We start from the raw sequence: 21,395 nt of genomic DNA, 5'->3' as shown, positions 1-21,395 counted from the left end.
AGCACCTTATCTACCAGGCTTTCCTTTCCCCGCAAAAATTAGCAGCACTGCCCTGCCCCACTCCCACATTCATGATCCCGCTTATCCTCTTTATTATCACCACCTGGCATACTATGTTATTTACTTATTTGTTAGTCATCGGTCTCTTCCAATAGAATATAAGCTCCCAAAAAGCTGTCCTCACAAGGCTTAGAACAATGTCTGGTGTAGAGTAGGCTCTTGATAAATATTTGAGAATAAATGAACAAACCCGGGGAATGGCTTTTTGGGCACTGGAGAAACTGCTGAGACAAAAGACAAACATGAAAAAGTGTGCGCCATTTAGGGAATTTAAATTTAGAGAGGAGGGAGAGAACGGAAGGGTAGGCAAGTAGGAGCCTGATCACAACAGCTTTGTGTATGCATGTTCTCCCAGATGCCGGGAATCCTTTTTGGGAAGAAACAAATGAAATGGGGCTGGTGGGAGGAGGAGAGGGATTAAGACAAAGCTTCCACTGGACCAAGGCGAGCACACAAAGCAGCATGTCGATAATTCCTCAACATTCAGAATAGCATGTATTGAGCACATTTTGAACCAAATAAAATTCTTCACAATCCCTGGTTAAATAATAAACTTTGAATCAATAACATTCACTTGCCAAGCTTTAGCATCAGGATTTCCTCCTAATTATAATGCCCAGTGGAAAGATGGTCAAGATGCAAGCTCAGCATCCAGCTCCAAACAAGCTGATATGCAAATACACCATCCCTCCAGCCAAAGTTGTACTAATGGTACTTTTTTAAATAAAGCTTTTTAAAGGCCCTGGTGGCATGGAAAATACAACTTAAGAATCCACATTGAACTGTTCCTTTGTGCCTGGAAAATTAGCCAAGGAGCTACCACCAAGGAGGTGAATGTACTTCTCGCAACCACAAATACTATGATATTTAACACCAAATAGTCAGTGATCACCTATCATGTGCCAGGCAATTTTTTGGTCCCTTTCACTGATCTATCATCATCTAGTGCCCACTAAACGTCACACATACTGCTAGGTGCCCAGGGTTAAGAAAGAACGAGACAGCATCCTGCCCTTAAGAAGCCTCTGGAAACACGGCGGATCTCTAAACACAAAACTGTCATGCAATAGGTCAGGCACTACTATAGAGATGCAGAAAAAGTGCATTCTCAGAGCAAATGCTCCAAAAGTACTTAAATTTTCAAGTCTGCAAATCATCCGTGATCCATGTATAGGATTATACATTTTTTAAAAGATTTTTTTATTTATTTGAGAGACCAAGACAGAGAGCGAGAGTGCGCGTGCACACACACACGCAAGCACAAGTAGGGGGAAGGGGAAGAGGGAGAAGCAGGCTCCCCGCTGAGCAGGGAGCCTGACGTGATGTGGGACTGGATCCCAGGACCCCAGGATCATGACCTGAACTGAAGGCAGACACTTAACCGACTGAGCCACCCAGGCGCCCAGGATTATACATTTTTATGAGCTTAAGATGCTACAAGAGTTTATTGTATTAGTCAGGATGGATTAGATTTTGCCACAGAAACAACCCCAAAAATCTCAGTGACTTAAAACAACAAAGATTTATTTCTTGGTCGGGTTACAAGTCCTGTTGTGAGTCAGCTAGGGGACTGTACATATCATCACTCAAGAGACTCGAGTACAGCTATGGTCAAGAATCAGAATACTCTGTGGTGCCTGGGTGGCTCAGCCAGTCAAGCGTCTGCCTTCAGCTCAGGTAGTGAGTGATTCTGGGGTCCTGGTATCAAGCGCATGGGGGCTCTCTGCTCAGCAGGGAGTCTGCTTCTCCCTCTCCCTCTGCCCCTCCCCTCTACTTGTGCACAGGCTCTCTCAAATAAATAAAATCTTAAAAAATATTTAGAATACATCAAAGCATGCATTGACTCTTGAATCTTTTGCTCAAAAGTGACATCTATCACTACCACCGCATGTAGCTGGCTCTGGCAAGCCATATGCCCATATCTGAGTTCAGCTGAGTAGGGAAGAGCAACTGTATGATACTGTATCCCAAAAGAGGGAAGGAATCAAGTAACTGTGAACAGCCTGGAAGGCTACCTTAAAGATGTAACAGAGTGGAAGTATAGGAAAGTGCTATTCCTGAATATGTTTATATTACTTTGTGCCCTAAGGCTTGACTTTCCCTAAGGGTCCTTGCTCTTTTTCTCTGGGAGATGAAAATCCAGATACACAATGACTCCTTTTGTGAAATTCTACTCCTATTTGGCAACTGTGTGACTCTTGCTTCTAATACAAGTTTGAGTCACTGCTGTTGGGAGTAATTAGAAAATGAGGAAACGGGGGTGGAAAATAGAGAAAGGAAGCGGGGCAGATGGCAGAAGTGTTTTTTGCGATGAAATTATTGGCAAGAAACAGGAAGCTAAGGGAAAATAGACCCCAAATCCTGAAACTCCACTTGTATCTCTGAGAAGAGAGAAAGCTAAATCACACAGGCATTGATTATTTTCTGTGCCTGGTTCTTCATTTCAAGTAAGACAAAAGCCTTTTTATGTGCAAATTAATGTAAACAGAGGAAATTAAAAGGAATCTTCTTTGAGCTATGAAGGAGCATAAAGTTTCTAAGAAGCAAGGAATAAGTAGAAATTAATTATATAATCCATACCCATATAAATATAGAAAATGTCAGTTTCCTATATTTAGTATGAGGTTTATAGCTTTATTTTAACAAATATAAATTATATATGTGGTTTCCAGAGGCGTAGTTTAAAAAAAATTGCTCTTCCTGACCCATGAAGCCCCCGATCTCAAATTCTTCTACCTCTGATGACAGAATTTATGTTTTCATACATATATCCCTGCCAAGAAATTAAGGAATGGTTACATTTAATTTTCTTTGCTGGTTCTAACGGTTTGATTTCAAATGGAGGTCTTTAATATTTAATCTGTTTCATTTTGTCTTCTCCCATTGACCTATTTAGTAAGAAAAATCTTTTCTAAGAGAAGCAGTAACATAGATTATTTTATAATTTCAGTTTAAGGAGGTTGTAGTTCTGTTACAAACTCACAGAGCTTCAGAGATCATCTAATTTCTTCCTTTTGTCCCACATCTACCACTTCTCAGAGCTGATGTAAAGCACTCAACCTCTTATTTCACATGGGTGATTCAATGATGCCATCGTTTTGACAGCTGAACCCTGAAAATCTTGATGTGGCACCACACCTGTCTGCCTATCAGCTTCACAGGGAGGCAGGATGGCCTGGAGCTTATGAGTGAGGGTCTTAGAGTCAGTACTTCCCTCAGCACGTGCATTAATTAGTGACCCTGGGCAAGCAATTACATTCTCTGTGCCCTTGTTTCCTCATTTAAGGGCTGTAGTGAGGATTAAATAAGATCATGAATGTAAAGCGTTTAGCACCACACGTGGAAAATAACGAGTGCCCCATAAATGTTAGTTACTATTATTACCACCTAGTATTGTCATTCTGTCATGAGGAGCTACTCTACCCAAAAGAACTTCTGGTTCTGCTTTGTCTGTTGTACATTTGAGGTTGTCCATTTAAGAAGGTTTGCTGAACTTTATAATGTTTTTTTTTTTACCTGCAAACTTCTTAGCAATAAAGAGGAGTTTTTAAAAATGTGATAATGTCCATGGCCCCTGGCAGTGACCTCCAAATGTACCTGGATGTCCTCTCAGGCATTTCAAGAATGCTTGAGCCTCCATATGCCCAATAAAGGCTGCCCCACTCCCATAGACACCACACTGCTTTGCTCCGACCGAAACAAAAGCACCACCACCTTAAATCTTGATGAACCCAACTAACTAGAAAAGAAATGAAGTCCACAAGAGAATCATATTCTGCTCATCTCTCCCTCAGCCTTACCCCTACCTCCAATCAGAAAGTCCTGCCAAGTTTCCCTCTTAAATATTTTTTTTAAAGATTTTATTTATTTATTTGAGAGAGAGAGAATGAGAGAGAGAGAGAGAGAGAGAGAGAGAGAGCATGGGATGGGGGAGGGTCAGAGGGAGAAGCAGACTCTCTGCTGAGCAGGGAGCCGGAGGTGGGACTCCAGAATCATGACCTGAGCTGAAGGCAGTCGCCCAATCAACCGAGCCACCCAGATGCCCTCCCTCTTAAATATTTTAAGATCCTCTGCTATCCTAAAAGATAAAGCCCATACTGCTTACCGTGACAAGCACAAGCTAGCCATCTAGTCATTGCTTTAGATCCTGACATTCTCTGCCTCACAAAAGATTCTCCTATAATATGAAATGGCTTTGGTTCCCATATTCACCTTGCTATTTCCCACCACATGCCTTTGTTCCTGCTGGAACACATTTCCTTCACCACAGTCTTCACATAACGGGCAAACTTCTTTCTACCCACTCTTTATGATACAATATAGACATCATATTCCACAATTTCTCTCCCACCCGCCTTGCCAAGCTAAAATAGTATCCCCTCTTCTGTGTTCTCTGAATACCTTCTACCCATCTCTATCATTGTCCCCACTCTGTTTGACCATTATTGATTTTTCTATTTTTCCCGACCAGCTATGATAGCTGGCCATATAACTTTATTCACCTCCTTTTCTTCAGAAGCAGTGCTTAGTATAGAGCCATGAACAGATGTTCAACAAATATTTCCTGAAAAAGGGAACAAGTTTACCCTCAGATATACCTCCACATAACAGTGTAAACTTGGAAAAGTTTCCTAAATTCTATAGCAATCATTTTCCTCATTTATAAAATAGAGAACAGGCTAAGACCTCTGCCTACCATAAGGGACCATGATTCTACAATGTGTGCTTTTCTAAACCCAGCATTTGCAATTAGAGGCAGAAATGAAAACTGTGGCTGATTATATTCAAAACCATTTAGCAAAGTACTCAAGATCTACAATCCAACAACTTTCCTTCAACTTCATCTGTCACCTGCCCCTTTCCTTCACCCACTGTTCCAGCCACACCATCAATATCAATGTTCTCTAAATGCACTGTAGAATTTTCCATGCCTCTGGCTTTGTCCATTAAGTTTTCTCAGCATGGTACATTCTCCAGCCACTCCTTGCCCAGGGAGAGCCCACTCTCTCCTCTACCCTTCACTGTAATGCAAGCTCTTCTGTGAAATTTCTTCCTTTGGATTAGAGGAAGATTAAATTTGACTATAGCACTTGTTCCTTTTGCCCTAATATTATAAAACTTAACACAGCTACGTCCCTGACTTCACTGTAAGTTACTTGAAACATGAAGTAGGTCTTATTCATCACTACAGTGTTCAAAATGCAGAGCTGCCCTCCTAGAGGTATTAAAAAAATGCTCTTGGTTGCTACGTAAATGTATTTCCATAATGTTACCATAAGATGAGAAAGTCCACTCAAAGGACAAATTGGCAATGCCTGACCAAGAATTTTTAATTGAACATCTTGCTTCCTGAGATATTAGCCATAGAAAATAATGTAAAAGCTACATATTTAAAAAAATATTCTGGGAAAATTTGTTTAAAACAATGAACAACTGAAAACAGGAAACTCTCTAAGCATGATAGAGTACGTCAATTCAAGAAACTATCATAGAGCCATTAAAAGTGGTAATTTGAGGATTACTTAGAAATGTGGGAAAAAATGTAAACAAGAGAGTTAGAACACAAAATTAAATATGTGGCATAGTCATAACTACAAAATCCTATGAATAAAGATTTGAAGAGACTACATATAGACCATTCTGCCCCAATTATGGGATTATGGGAAGTTTTCTTTTCCTTTTTTATAAATCACCTCCAATGTTAGCATAAAATTGTTTTAGTAACTAATGATAATAATAAAAAGTTTAAGGACAGAAAGTAGAAGTTAATGAAGATAAAAAACAGAAATAAAGGAGAAGAGGGAGGAGGAACAAGATGGCGGAGGAGTAGGACCCTAAATTTTGTCTGGTCCCAGGAATTCAGCTGGATAGGGATCAAACCATTCTGAACACCTACAGACTCAACAGGTGATCGAAGAAAAGAATAGCAGAAACTCTCTGAACAGAAAAGCAACCACTTTCTGGAAGGTAGGACGTGCAGAGAAGTGAATCCGAGGCGATAGTCGGGAGGATAGACAGTGGGGGAGGGGGCCTCCGTCAGCCGCCACCAGTAAGTGACAGAGCAGCAGAGCGCAAAATTGGAACTTTTAGAAGTCGGCTCTGCTGAGGGACATCGCTCCAGTGGCTAAGCAGGGGAGGAACCCTCACGGGACAGTGTGGTCTCAGGACCCTTGGGGTCACAGAAATATCGGGGGTGCCTGAGTGTGGCAGAGCTCCCAGGGATCGGAGCGGAGAAGGCTGCTGCAGACATGGAGCCAAGGAGTGGGCTCTCAGCTCGGGGTTGCCATAAACCGTGATCTGCGGCACAGTTGAGCCACTGCTCTTCCAGCAGGGACCCAACAAGCGGCAGATCCGGGGAGACTCCCCTTCCTCCCCCGGGAGGAGCTGCGCAGGAGTGCACCGCAGGGATCTGCTGGGTTTGGAGACTCCACACAGAGTCGGGTGCCAGAGATAGAAACGCTCGGTCACAGGCTGGGTGAGCACAGAGTGCGGCTGGAGACCGGGGAGACGGGAGTGACTGACTGCTTTTCTCTGGGGGTGCACTGAGGAGTGGGGCCCCGAGTTCTCGGCTCCTCCAGGGTGGAGATTGGGAGGCCGCCATTTTCACTCTCGTCCTCCAAAGCTATACAGAAAGCTTTCAGGGAACAAAAGCTCCCAAGAGCAAACCCGAGCAGATTACTTAGCCCGGACCAGGCAAGGGCGGGGCAATTCCGCCTCAGGCAAAGACATTTGGGAACAACAGCAACAGGCCCCTCCCCCAGAAGATCAGCAAGAACAGCCTGCCAAGACCAAGTTTACCCATCAATGAGCACGGCAGAACTCCAGCACTAGGGGAATACTGCACATAGAATTCATGGCTTTTTTTCCCATGATTCTTTAGTTTTTCAAAGTTAATTTTTTAAATTTTCTTTATTTTTTTTCTCTTTTTTTTGAAATTTTTTCCCTTTTTTAGCCAACATTTTACCAATCCCTTTTTTAAAATTCCTTTTTATTTTTCATTTTTAGAGTCATATTCTATCCCTTCATTGTAGTTAATCTTATTTTTTGTATATATATAAGTTGTTGTCTCTTTAAAATTTTGGGATACAGTTTCTTCTAACAGACCAAAATATACCCTAAAGCTCTAGAGTATGGCTTTGGCTTTGTTCTTGTCTCCTGCCTGATCACATTCTCTCCCCTTTTTTTTGTTTTTTTGTTTGGTTCTGTTCTAATTTCTCTTCTTTCTTTTTTCAACCAACTTTTTATCTTATCAATTCCTTTTATAAAATCTTTTATAATTTTCATCTTTACAGTCATATTCCATCCCTTCATCATATCTACCCTTGTTTTTGTACATATATAAGTTTTTCTTTCTATAAAATTTTGGGAGGCAGTTTTTTCTAACAGACTAAAATATGCCCAAAATCTAGTGTGTGGCACTGATCTATTCACCAGCCTCATATATTTGATCATATTCTTTTTTTTCTTTCCCTTTCTTTTCCCCCTGGTTTTGGGTCTCTTCTGATTTGTTTAGTGTATATTTTTCTGGGGTCATTGTTACCCTGTTAGCATTTTGTTCTCTCATTCATCTATTCTCCTTGTACAAAATGACACGACGGAACAACTCACCTCAAAAAAAAGAACAAGAGGAAATACTGACTGCAAGGGACCTAATCAATATGGACATTAAGATGTTGGAACTAGAGTTCAGAATGATGATTTTAAAGATACTAGTTGGGCTTGAAAAAAGCATGGAAAATACTAGAGAATCCCTTTCTGGAGAAATAAAAGAACTAAAATCTAACCAAGTCGAAATCAAAAAGGCTATTAATGAGGTGCAATCAAAAATGGAGGCTCTAACTGCTAGGAAAAATGAGGCAGAAGAGACAACTAGTGATATAGAAGACCAAATAATGGAGAATAAAGAAGCTGAGAAAAAGAGATAAACAACTACTGGATCATGAGGGCAGAATTCGAGAGAGAAGTGATACCATAAGATGAAACAATACCAGAATAATTGGGATCCCAGAAGAAGAAAGAGAGAGAGGGGCAGAAGGTATATTGGAGCAAATTATAGCAGAGAACTTCCTTATTTGGAGAAGGAAACAGGCATGAAAATCCAAGAGGCACAGAGAATCCCCCTCAAAATCAATAAAAATAGGTCAACACCCCGACATCTAATAATAAAACTTACAAGCCTCAGAGACAAAGAGAAAATCCTAAAAGCAGCTCGGGACAAGAGGTCTGTAACCTACAATGGTAGAAACATTAGATTGGCAACAGACCTATCCACAGAGACCTGGTAGGCCAGAAAGGACTGGCAGGATATATTCAGAGCACTAAATGAGAAAAATATGCAGACAAGAATACTATATCCAGCTAGACTGTCACTGAGAATAGAAGGAGAGATAAAAACCTTCCAGGACAAAAAAGGACTAAAAGAATTTGCAAACACCAAACCAGCCCTACAAGAAATCTTGAAAGGGGTCCTCTAAGCAAAGAGAGAGCCTAAAAGTAACATAGACCAGAAAGGAATAGAGACAATATACAGTAACAGTCACCTTACAGGCCATACAATGGCACTAAATTCATATCTTTCAATAGTTACCCTGAATGTAAATGGGCTAAATGACCCAATCAAAAGACACAGGCTATCAGATTGGATAAAAAACAAGACCCATCGATATGCTGTCTGCAAGAGACTCGTTTTAGACCCAAAGACACCCCCAGATTGAAAGTGAGGGGGTGGAAAAACCATGTACCATGCTAATGGACACCAAAAGAAAGCTGGGGTGGCAATTCTCATATCAGACAAATGGGATTTTAAACCAAAGACTGTAATAAGACATGAGGAAGAACACTATATCATACATAAAGGGTCTATCCAACAAGAAGATCTAACAATTGTAAATATCTATGCCCCTAACATGGGAGCAGCCAATTAAAAACAAAATCAAAGAAACACATCGACAACAATATAATAATAGTAGGGGACTTTAACACCCCCCTCACTGAAATGGACAGATCATCTAAGCAAAAGATCAACAAGGAAATAAAGGCTTTAAACGACACACTGGACCAAATGGACTTCACAGATACATTCAGAACATTCCATCCGAAAGCAACAGAATACACATTCTTCTCTAGTGCCCATGGAACATTCTCCAGAATAGATCATATCCTAGGTCACAAATCAGGTCTCAACCAGTACCAAAAGACTGGGATCATTCCCTGAATATTTTTGGACCACAGTGCTTTGAAACTAGAACTCAATCACAAGAGGAAAGTTGGAAAGAACTCAAATACATGGAGGCTAAAAGCATCCTACTAAAGAATGAATGGGTCAACCAGGAAATTAAAAAAGAATTAAAAAAATTCATGGAAACAAATGAAAATGAAAACACAATGGTTCAAAATCTTCAGGATGCAGCAAAGGCAGTCCTAAGAGGAAAGTATATAGCAATACAAGCCTTTCTCAAGAAACAAGAAAGGTCTCAAATACACAACCTAACCCTACACCCAAAGGAGCTGGAGGAAGAACAGCAGATAAAGCCTAAACCCACCAGGAGAAGAGAAATAATAAAGATCAGAGCAGAAATCAATGAAATAGAAACCAAAAGAACAGTAGAACAGATCAACGAAATTAGGAGCTGTTTCTCTGAAAGAATTAATAAGACTGATAAACCCCTGGCCAGACTTACCAAAAGGAAAGAGAAATGACCCAAATAAATAAAATCATGAATAAAAGAGGAGACATCACAACCAACACCAAAGAAATACAAACAATTATAAGAACATATTATGAGCAACTATATGCCAGCAAATTAGATAATCTGGGAGAAATGGATGCATTTCTAGAGATGTCTCAACGACCAAAACTGAACCAGGAAGAAATAGAAAACCTGAACAGACCTATAACCACTAAGGAAATTGAAGCAGTCATCAAAAATCTCCCAACAAATAAGAGCCCAGGGCCAGATGGCTTCCCAGGGGAATTCTAGCAAACATTTCAAGAAGAATTAATACCTATTCTTCTGAAACTGTTCCAAAAAACAGAAATGGAAGGAAAACTTCCAAACTCGTTTTATGAGGCCACCATTACCTTGATCCCAAAACCAGACAAATACCCCATTTAAAAAAGGAGAATTACAGACCAATATCCTTGATGAACATGGATGCAAAAATTCTCACCAAAATACTAGCCAATAGGATCCAACAGTACATTAAAAAGATTATTCACCATAACCAAGTGGGACTTATTCCTGGGCTGCAAGTTTGGTTCAACATCCACAAATCAATCAATGTGATATAATACATTAATAAAAGAAAGAACAAGAACCATATGATCCTCTCAATAGATGCTGAAAAAGCATTTGACAAAATACAGCATCCTTTCTTGATTAGAACTCTTCAGAGTGTAGGGCTAGAGGGTACATACCTCAATATCATAAAAGCCATCTATGAAAAACCCACAGTGAATATCATTTTCAATGGGGAAAAACTGACAGCTTTCCCCCTAAGGTCAGGAACACGGCAGGGATGTCCACTATCACCACTGCTATTCAACATAGTACTAGAAGTCCTAGCCACAGCAGTTAGACAACAAAAAGAAATCAAAGGCATCCAAATCGGCAAAGAAGAAGTCAAACTCGCTCTTTGCAGATATGATACTTTATGTGGAAAACCCAAAAGACTCCACCCCAAAACTGCTAGAACTCATACAGCAATTCAGTAAAGTGACAGGTATAAAGTCAACGCACAGAAATCGGTGGCATTCCTATACACCAACAAGACAGAAGAAAGAGAAATTAAGAAGTCGATCCCATTTACAATTGCACCCAAAACCATAAGATACCTAGGAATAAATCTAACCAAAGAGGCAAAGAATCTGTACTCCGAAAACTATAGAATACTCATGAAAGAAATTGAGGAAGACACAAAGAAATGGAAAAACGTGCCATGCTCATGGATTGGAAGAACAAATATTGTGAAGATGTCAATGCTACCTAGAGCAATCTACACATTTAATGCAATCCCTATCAAAATACCATCCACTTTTTTCAACGAAATGGAACAAATAATCCTAAAATTTATATGGAACCAGAAAAGACCCCGAATAGCCAGAGGAATGTTGAAAAAGAAAAGAAAAGCTGGCGGCATCACAATTCTGGACTTCAAGCTCTCTTACAAAGCTGTCATCATCAAGACAGTATGGTACTGGCACAAAAACAGACACATAGATCAGTGGAACAGAAGAGAGAGCCCAGAAATGGACCCTCAACTCTATGGTCAACTCATCTTTGACAAAGCAGGAAAGAATGTCTAATGGAAAAAAGACGGTCTCTTCAACAAATGGTGTTGGGAAAATTGGACAGCCACATGCAGAAGAATGAAACTGGACCATTTCCTTACACCACACACAAAAATAGACTCAAAATGGTTGAAAGACCTCAATGTGAGACAGGAGTCCATCAAAATCCTACAGGAGAACAGAGGCAGCAACCTCTTCGACCTCAGCCACAGCAACTTCTTCCTAGAAACATCACCAAAGGCAAGGGAAGCAAGGGCAAAAATGAACTATTGGGACTTGATCAAAATAACAAGCTTTTGCACAGCAAAGGAAATAGTTGACAAAACCAAAAGACAATTGACAGAATGGGAGAAGATATTTGCAAATGACGTAACAGATAAAGGGCTAGTATCCAAAATCTATAAAGAACTTATCAATCTCAACACCCAAAGAACAAATGATCCAATCAAGAAATGGGCAGAAGACATGAACAGACATTTTTCCAAAGAAGACATCCAAACGGCTAACAGACACATGAAAAAGTGCTCAACATCGCTCGGCATCAGGGAAATCCAAATCAAAACCTCAATGAGATACCACCTCACACCAGTGAGAATGGCTAAAATTAACAAGTCAGGAAACAACAGATGTTGGTGAAGATGTGGAGAAAGGGGAACCCTCCTACACTGTTGGTGGGAATTCAAGGTGGTAGAGCCACTCTGGAAAACAGTATGGAGGTTCCTCAGTAAGTTGAAAATAGAGTTACCCTACGACTCAGCAATTGCACTACTGGGTATTTACCCCAAAGATACAAATGTAGTGATCTGAAGGGGTATGTGCACCCTAATGTTTATAGCTGCAATGTCCATAGCCAAACTATGGAAAGAGCCAACATGTCCATCAACAGATGAATGGATATAGAAGACATGGTATATATATACAATGGAATATTATGCAGCCATCAAAAACAAACACAACATCTTGCCATTTGCAACAACATGGATGGAACTAGAGGATATTACTCTGAGCGAAATAAGTCAATCAGAGAAAGACAGTATCATATGATCTCACTGATATGAGGAATTCTTAATCTCAGGAAACAAACTGAGGGTTGCTGGAGTGGTGGGGGGTGGGAGGGATGGGGTGGCTGAGTGATAGACATTGGGAGGGTATGTGCTATGGTGAGCGCTGTGAATTGGGTAAGACTTTGAATCACAGACCTGTACCTCTGAAACAAATAATACAGTATATGTTAAAAAAAAAAAAAAAAAAAAAAGGAAGGGAAAAATGAAGGGGGCGAAATCGGAGGGGGAGACGAACCATGACAGACTATGCACTCTGAGAAACAAACTTAGGCTTTTAGATGGGAAGGAGTGGGGGATAGGTTAGCCCGTGATGGGTATTAAGGAGGGCACGTATTGAATGGAGCACTGGGTGTTACATGCAAACAATGAATCATGGAACACTACATCAAAAACTAATGTATGGTGACTAACATAATAAAATAAAATTTTAAAAAAAAGAAATAAAGGAGAAAAAAGGATGTGCTGAACAAAGCTGACATTACTAACACATAGAAGCTACGCATACAAATATAACAAATAAAGTGATCAGAGCCAAGTTTGAAAATAAGAAATGGAATAGTCCAGGTACAAAAACAAAGAAACTCAATTCCCGATAAGAAAGCAGAAAGTGATACACTTGTGGTGCAAATGGGTTTCAGATTAAGACATAAGAATTTAGGAACTTGGGTCATAGAGCATATGAGGAGGTAAAAGCAATGGGCTTGGGACCACATGAGGTAAGAGCTAGTATTAAGTCTCCCTAAACAAAGCCCCATAACTCAAAATGTCACCCAGTCCATGAAAAAGGCACTAGATAAACTCTGCCCACTCATTCAAGAAAGTAGCAAGGAATCTTGCTGATTGAATAATGCCATGAGAAAGGAATAAAGAAAAACCACCTATGAGAAATCCAAACCCTAGGCTTGATCATGCATAGGTACAGAATTCAAATTCATATTTGCATGGAGTGAGAATCCTGAATGGAGAAATTAACATAGAAACTGGTTCAAGATCTAAGTCAGTTAGTAGCAAACATCAAATGTTTCTGGAAGGACCCATGTAGGAGCCAGGTCATATGGAACTCCACCAACGCAAACATAAACAACCACAACAATCAAAACTCCTGCAGAAAATCAGTTCACAAAGGAAAGCTACAAACTACACAAGGAAATGGAACATGATGAGGAAGATTAAGTATATAAAAAACAATAATTTGTGCCCCAAGAATTAAAGAAATAGAAAATTTTTAAAGAGACGATGTTTTACTATAGCAAATTAGTAAAATGGACTAGGACATAGTTCTATGGGAATAAAAGGTTGTTCTGAAAAAGAACCAAAAAAGAAGCCAACTTAAGAGAGAGTTAAAAAACTAGAAGATAGAACTGGGGAAATCATGTAGAATGCAGCAGAGAATGAAATGAAAAATATACAAGATCCATTAAGAAAGCATGAAGCATAGAATAGTCAATGCTGTGTATACACAAGTTTTAAAATGAAAGAAGAATAGCAAGGGAGAAAGTTCAAACTAGTGACTGAAAAATGTTCACAACTGAAAGAAGACATGGGTCTCTAATACTTCTTAACCTGACCACAGCTATCACAACTTAAAATTGCACTCCTTCAAAGAAAACAGGAAATAGCTAAAGCAAATAAAGACAACTGCCAACAAAGAAAACATGAGCAGACTGACAGATCGCTCATCAGCTACAAAAGATGCAGGAGGCAATGAAAAGGTATCTTCCAAGAATGTCTAAGAAATTATCTTCTAAGAATTGAGGAAAGATAACTCCCTTTAGAATTCTATACTCAGCAACACTATTATTCATAAATGAATCAAAAGAGACATTTTCAAGCAAACATGAAAGGTTTTACCATGCATAGAGCCAAAAAAGATGCTCCTTGTTAAGAACCAAGGAGAATCCGAAGGAATAAGTGAAATGCAGAAAGCATAATAATAAGCAAATAAACTGGTTATTATGTTGGTAAAGCTACATAAAACTACTGACAACAAGAAATAATAGTTAATATAAGAGGACCAGAAAGCAGGTGTAAGTAAAATACTAAACCAAAGTACTACATAAAGGTGTAGGAAGATTTAGTATTTAGATTCTTGTGCTATTGGGAAAGAGGACAGAGATATTATCTTTAGCCCTTGACTAATATACATGTTAAACCTCTACGGATACTACTTTCTTAAACCTCTATGGATACTTGACTTTAATAAGTCAAGGAAAAATGCTATAATTTATATATAAGGTAAAGGTAAGTAAAAGACTATAGTTTTGAAAGTCTGAAAGGAAAGACTATAGTCTTTACTAACAGGAAAAAAAAAATTTGTTTAAAGCCCAAACCAAAAGGAAGCAAGAAAGAGAGAAAAAAAATAATAATACAGAAAAGAAATAGAAAGCACATAGTAAAAGTGAAGACAAAGAAAAGTTGAGGTTTCAGATGAAAGGAAACTAAAGAGATAAGACAACTAAATACAATGCCTGAGCCCAGAGAGGAAAAACTTTGCTGTAAGGACATTATTGGGGCAATTGGGTTAATTTGACTATGGACTGCACATTAGATAATAGAATTAAACCAGTATCATATTTCTTGAATTTGATCATTAAACACTGGCTTATAAGAGCATATCCTTGTTTTTAGAAGATACTTAGGATTATAGGGTCATATAACCGCAGCTGACTCCCAAATGGTTCAGAAATAGTTACAATGAAAATATGAATAGACAGTGATAAAATAAATGTGGAAAAATATTAACAATGAGTGAATCTAAATAAAGAGTATTAAGGAATACATGGCACTATTCTTGCAACCTTTCCGTAAGTTTGAAATTTTTCAAAATAAAAAGTTCTAAAAGTCAACAGAATAAAGGAGAGAAATCATATGCACACTAGAGGAAATGGGAAATTTCTTAATCTGATGATTAATCTGCAACAAACATCATACTGAATGGTGAATTACTGAAAGTTTTTCTTTGAGATAGAGTACAAGGTACATATGCATGCTATCACCAGTTCAACACTGAACAGATGAAATTATCCAGGACAGTAAGACAAGAAAGAGAAAAGGTTTGAAAGGAAACAAACATGACTATCAGTATTTATAGATGATATAATTATGTTCATAGAAAATCCAAGAATCTACAAATAAATTTAGCAATGTTGCTAAATATAAAGTCAGTAATTTAAGCATTAAATATATCTCTAATACCAGTAATAAAGAGAAAATTAAATTTAAGAAAATATTGTATGAGCATCAAAATAACAAATATCTAAGACTAAACCTAAAAATAATGTTATGCATTATTATGTATAAAGAAAACTGGAAAACATGACTAAAAAAACTAAGTAGCCTTAAACTAATAAAGAGCTATACTGTGTTCACAGATTGAAAGTTTCAATATGTTTAAAATATCAATGCTCCCCAAATTGGTCTCCAAATATAGATCCTATCAGGTTTTATATATAAGCTTATGCTAGAATTGATATGTAAACCCAATAGGCAGAATAGGAGACCTTCTTGAAAAAGATAAAGAAGAATCTTATGCTGTTTGCGATAGAGACACTGACTATCTTTAGCCTTCAGTAAGTACACACATAAAACACTTCTGTGTACAATTAACAGTAGACTTTAATAGGTCAAGGAAGTATACTGTAATTTCTACAGTCAAGATAAATGAAGGGCTTTATAGGTTTCAAATGAACAGGGAAAAAAACATAGAAGAATTTGCCAAATCTTCGATATCAAAAGTTACTTTTAAACTACAGAAAATAAGAAAGAATAGTATTAGTGCAGTGATTAATAAATAGACCAATGCACCAGAAGCAAGAGCTCAGAAGAAGATGGATGTGAATAAAGATATTTGAATTATGGCAAAGATAATGACTGAGAAAGGAAATCTTTTAAATAAGTATGTTTAGATCTAAATATGAGGGTAAAACCAGTAAATTTTCTGGGACATCTTATAAGAAAATAACTTAGGGTAAGGAAAAATTTCTTCAACAGGACATACAATGTACTAACAATAAAGAAAAAGACTGATAAGTTAGACAACACTGAAATTAAGAAATTCTGTATATAAAAGACATTATTAGGAGAGTTTTGAAAAGTCAAGCTACAGACTGGGAGAGGTTTTCAACACAGATCCCAGACAAATGGCTTGTATCCAGAAAATATAAAGAACTTCATATTAATGAGAAAAAGATAATAATTAAGTAGAGAAATGGGCAAGAGATTTGAACAGGCAACTCACCAAAGAGGAAATTCAAATGGTCATGAAACATATGAAAGGTGCTCAACTTCATTAGTCATCAGGGAAATGCAAAACAAACCCTAAGATACACTTACACACACACCACATGTATTATTAAATTGCTTCCAGAAAGCTTATACCAAGTTATGCTTCCTAAAGGACTGCCATTTCACCTTATGCTCACTAAGTTTGAGTATTATCACTATTATTAATTTGCCAACCTAATGGGTGAGCCAGAATGATAACAGTTTTAACTTGCATTTTTGGAATTTTATAGATTTTTATTATTTTTACATATATATTGACTAGACCATGTATATTTTTCTTTTGAGACTTTTCTGTACTGCTTCTACTATAGACTGTCCGTTGTGGTAAACACTCTTAGTTCCCTCTTTCTTAACTAAGAAAGTGCAGATTGTAGTCAAAGCAGCAATGTAGCCAGTTCAAAATACTTGCTCCTAAAGACTCCCCTGAAGGTAAGAGCAGTTATGTGACCCAATTTTGGCCATGAAGTAATCAGATGCTTACTACTGGAGGTTCTAGGAAAATGATTTGTTTCCTAATGAAAAAGAACAGTCTTAGCTGCCCTCTGTCCTTCCCCTTCTTCCTCTTGTCTGGAATCAGAACTTCATTTCTGGAGGACAATTTTGTGAACAGCATGACAGCCACATACATGCTTAGTATGGTAAAAGAAGACTATATCCTTGATGCCTTCCTAGAGACTTTTGAACAAGCCTTGAATTACCTACCTACTGGCTTTCTTTAATGTGAGAAAAATAAAGCCCTATTAGGACGAGCCTCCGCAGTAGGGTTTATCACATATATCTGAATGCAACCTAACTGATACTACAAATGAATTAAAAAAGGATAGGTGTAAGTTATTTTTTTAAATACACTATTTTCGTTAATTAATGCTGTAAATGGGTTTTAGGAAGTTTATAAGCAAGAAAACACCAATTTCAAAAGAAAATATATGCTAGATACAGGTGGATGAAAAGTTCTTAAGAGAAAATTAAGAGCAGAGTACTGAAAAATGTAGAAAGGTAAGCAATTTTCTGATAAATTATAAACAAGCAGAATTAACCCAAAAAGGAGTAAAAACCCGATAACCAATAAGAAAGTAAAAAATGGAAGGAAGAACATTTCCTCACCGACCTCACACATTTTCTGATCTTGCCCTCCACCTAACTCTCCCCCTGTTTCAGCCACACTAGACTTGTTGCCATTCCTCCCACATGCCAGGCTGCTCCCACCTAAGGGTCCCTGCTAGGCTCTTCCCTCTCCTGGATGTGTTCCTTTAGGTATCTATGCTTTATCAAACAGCTAGAGTAATTTTTAAAAAGAAAGTCATGTCTGATCACTCCTCTATTTAAACCCTTGGAATAGTTCCCATGTCATTAGGAGTAAAAACCCAAGTACTCAACAATGGTTTATGAGAGCTGGACCACTCCTGCTTCGAGCCCATTCTCTTTCAGACCTCATTTCCTGCTCTCTCCCCCTCACCCACTCTGCTCCACCCACAGTAGCCTTTTTAATGTTCCTTCAGTATGTATGCCAGGCATACTCCCACTAATAACCTTCACATTTGCTAATCCTCTTCCTGGAACATGCACATCCACACATCTGGTTGGCTTACTCCCTGGCCCCCTGAGGTCTCTGCTCAAATGTGTACAGAGCAGTGAGGTCTTCCCTCAAGGCCTCACTTCAAATATCCCTCATAGTTGTTATACTCTGCCTCTTTTATTACACACCACCTGATGCGTTATAGAAGTACTCCTTTAAGAAATTTCAACTTTTTAATGAAATTGTAAAAATATATAGGAGGAAATATAGGTAAATATCTGTCTGCATTGTGGATGTGGAAAGGATTTATAAATACAAAAGCTAGGAAAGATTCACAAAGAAAAACATCAATAGATTTGATCTAAATAAAATTTCCTGAACTTGCCTAGTTCAAGAAAATTAAAATGCAAGGAAACTAGAATTATCTGAAAAAAAAATTGTGACCATAGAAATATAGTTTACATGGAAATAGCATTAAAAATTTATGAGGGACGCCTGGGTGGCTCAGTTGGTTAAGCGACTGCCTTCGGCTCAGGTCATGATCCTGGAGTCCCGGGATCGAGTCCCGCATCAGGCTCCCTGCTCGGCAGGGAGTCTGCTTCTCCCTCTGACCCTCCTCCCTCTCATGCTCTCTGTCTCTCATTCTCTCTCTCTCAAATAAATAAATAAAATCTTTAAAAAAAAAAAATAAATAAAAATAAAAATTTATGAAGTAGTAAATCTCCTAAAGACAAATACAAAAGGACAGGTAGGGATAGATATTTAACAAAACGGGAGAGAAATATGGGTCACAAATTTCTAAAATATTCTATTTCACTAATAATAAAATTAAAAATTGAATCAGGAAGATATAATTTTGCATGGTTTTAAAAAATGACAGTGTTGAAAGAATATAGTGATATGGGCAATCTCATCAATTGATGGTGGAGCTATAAATTAATAGACTTTTGCTGGAGGCATTTTGGTAGTTTGTATCAAGAGTTTAAAAAATATTTATATCCTATGATCCAGTATTGAGATTTTCAGGTATAAATCTAGGGTAATCATATATGCAGACTAACATTCAAAGATAATGTCACTGCAGCATATTTTATAAAAGCTAAAAATTGGAAACATATACCCCACAATAAGAGAATGGTTAAATAAATTATGTTGTATACATAACATGGACTATTAATGCCCCTTTAAGAATTTAACCATCTGGGAAAATGTATATTATAATATTATAATAGTTGAAAAATGCAGGATGCCACATCAAAAATGTATCATCAAAAATGTCAAAGGAGATAGGCCAAATATCAATAATTTCTGCATTTATATTACAAAATAAGGACTTTTTCCTTTTTAAAATATATTTCTATATTTCCTAAATTTTTCTCAATGATCAGGAAAAAATTAGAACTAATGAATTTTATTTAAAAGACAATAAAAATGCATGTTTTAAAATATAGTGCTCATGATCCAAGTTCTGCCAGTTTAATTATGAGTTACAGTGAATATTAATCATTCTATTGGGTATTTCAGGTAAAATTTATGCCTATCATTTAGATATAAGGAATAATAGACTATCATTTTGTAATGCCAGAAAAATCACCTAAGGCAAAAATCAATAGCTCCAAAACAGAAAAACAAAAGAAAGTGATATTGAACCTGGCACCAGTACTATGGGAAATCCTACCAGGAAGTGCTGCTCATTATCATGATCTCTTATCAAAATGGAAAGACTAGGAGAAGAATGATTCTCTTTAGTGGTTAAGACGGTACATGTACAGGGAAGAACCATGCACATCTAGGTCAGTCTTTTAACTGTCTCAGCCAACTGTTGTGTTTGCTATTACTTACTACCTTTCCAAATTCCTTTCTTTAATCCCACACACAGTCCCCTCTCCAAGAATCAGTGGCAGAATAGTGTTGAAACTCTGATGAGATGGGTGAGCCCGGTGATGGGTATTAAGGAGGGCACGTACTGCATGGAGCACTGGATGCTATACGCAAACAATGAATCATGGAACTCTACATCAAAAACTAATGATGTATTGTATGGTGACTGATATAACATTAAAAAAAGTATTAAAAAAACTCTGATGAGAACATGTTTAGAGTTATTTTTATTAACAGTGTTTAAACAAGTATACTCAAATTATTATTTAACCTATAAACACAAACATTCTAAAAACTCAGCCTCAACGGTAACTTACTGGAAGCTCCCCAAGATCTAGCTGCTCAGGTACTTTCAACTCATTTCAACCAATTCTACTTATTAAGAAAAGACCATGTGCTTAATGGTCAGAGCCACAGGTCCTGGATATTCAAGGTACCACCGGAGTTCTGTGATGACAATTAATAGGACAATTGAGACAATCCCTGTTTTTGGCAATTTGCCAATATTACAAGGTACGTACCCAATGATCCAGCAGGTAGAACTCAAAAATTTTTTCCTGCATATACAAATGTACATCTCAAATAACAGGTACAAGGAAACTAATTCATAGATACAGAGTTTGAAATAGGAACCCAAATATCCCAACAATAAGGTACTAAAGTAAATGAATGGATTGGGATACATTCATAAAGTGGATCACCTTGAAGTTAAAAGAGATAAAAAGAAGGTCCTTGTGTATTCATTTACATCAGATGTTTACTGAAACACAGCAGTGAGTAAAAAAAATCTTAAGTGTGTAGCATATGGTACCATTTATCTTTTAAAAGGCATAAAACTGCAATACTGATTGCCTTGGGTTGAAGAAATTGTTAGCTGGGGAACAGAGGCAGGAAGGAGACTTTTCTGTATACTTTCTTGTATCTTTAAAATTTTTAACAGGTTATATAGGTGTTATGTCTATAAAAATAAAACACTTGAAAAATACATACATAGGACAATTTATCTGTATGTTCCTGTTTCTCCAATATGCACAATAACAATGACTGCTAACAGCCCAAGGTTTTTTTTTTATTCTACTAAAATATGTGTCTACTGTAATAGGCAAATGTTCTCCAACTCAGAACAATGACAACCATCAAAATATCTTTCTAGCCAAAGGTCAGGATTCTTCTATTTTCCTTATCAGTTAATTCACACATTCATTGATTTAACTATGATTAGCTGAGTACTCTCCATGGGCCAACATCTGTTCTAGGGTTACAAAGTGGAAAAGACACAGGTCTTATTTTTTTTTTAAAG

General features: G+C 37.7%; 1 protein-coding gene across 1 annotated transcript in view; it reads right to left on the bottom strand.

Annotated features, from left to right (window-relative positions):
- Positions 1–21,395, bottom strand: part of ANO4 (anoctamin 4) — a 350,573-nt gene that overhangs the window by 269,366 nt on the left and 59,812 nt on the right. The window lies entirely within an intron of this gene.

The sequence above is a fragment of the Phoca vitulina genome, unplaced genomic scaffold (genome assembly GCF_004348235.1).
Source record: "Phoca vitulina isolate PV1807 unplaced genomic scaffold, GSC_HSeal_1.0 scaffold19, whole genome shotgun sequence".
NCBI classification, from domain to species: Eukaryota; Metazoa; Chordata; class Mammalia; order Carnivora; family Phocidae; genus Phoca; species Phoca vitulina.
Note: the sequence above shows the minus strand (reverse complement) of the source record. Positions and strands in the feature narration are given on the sequence as shown.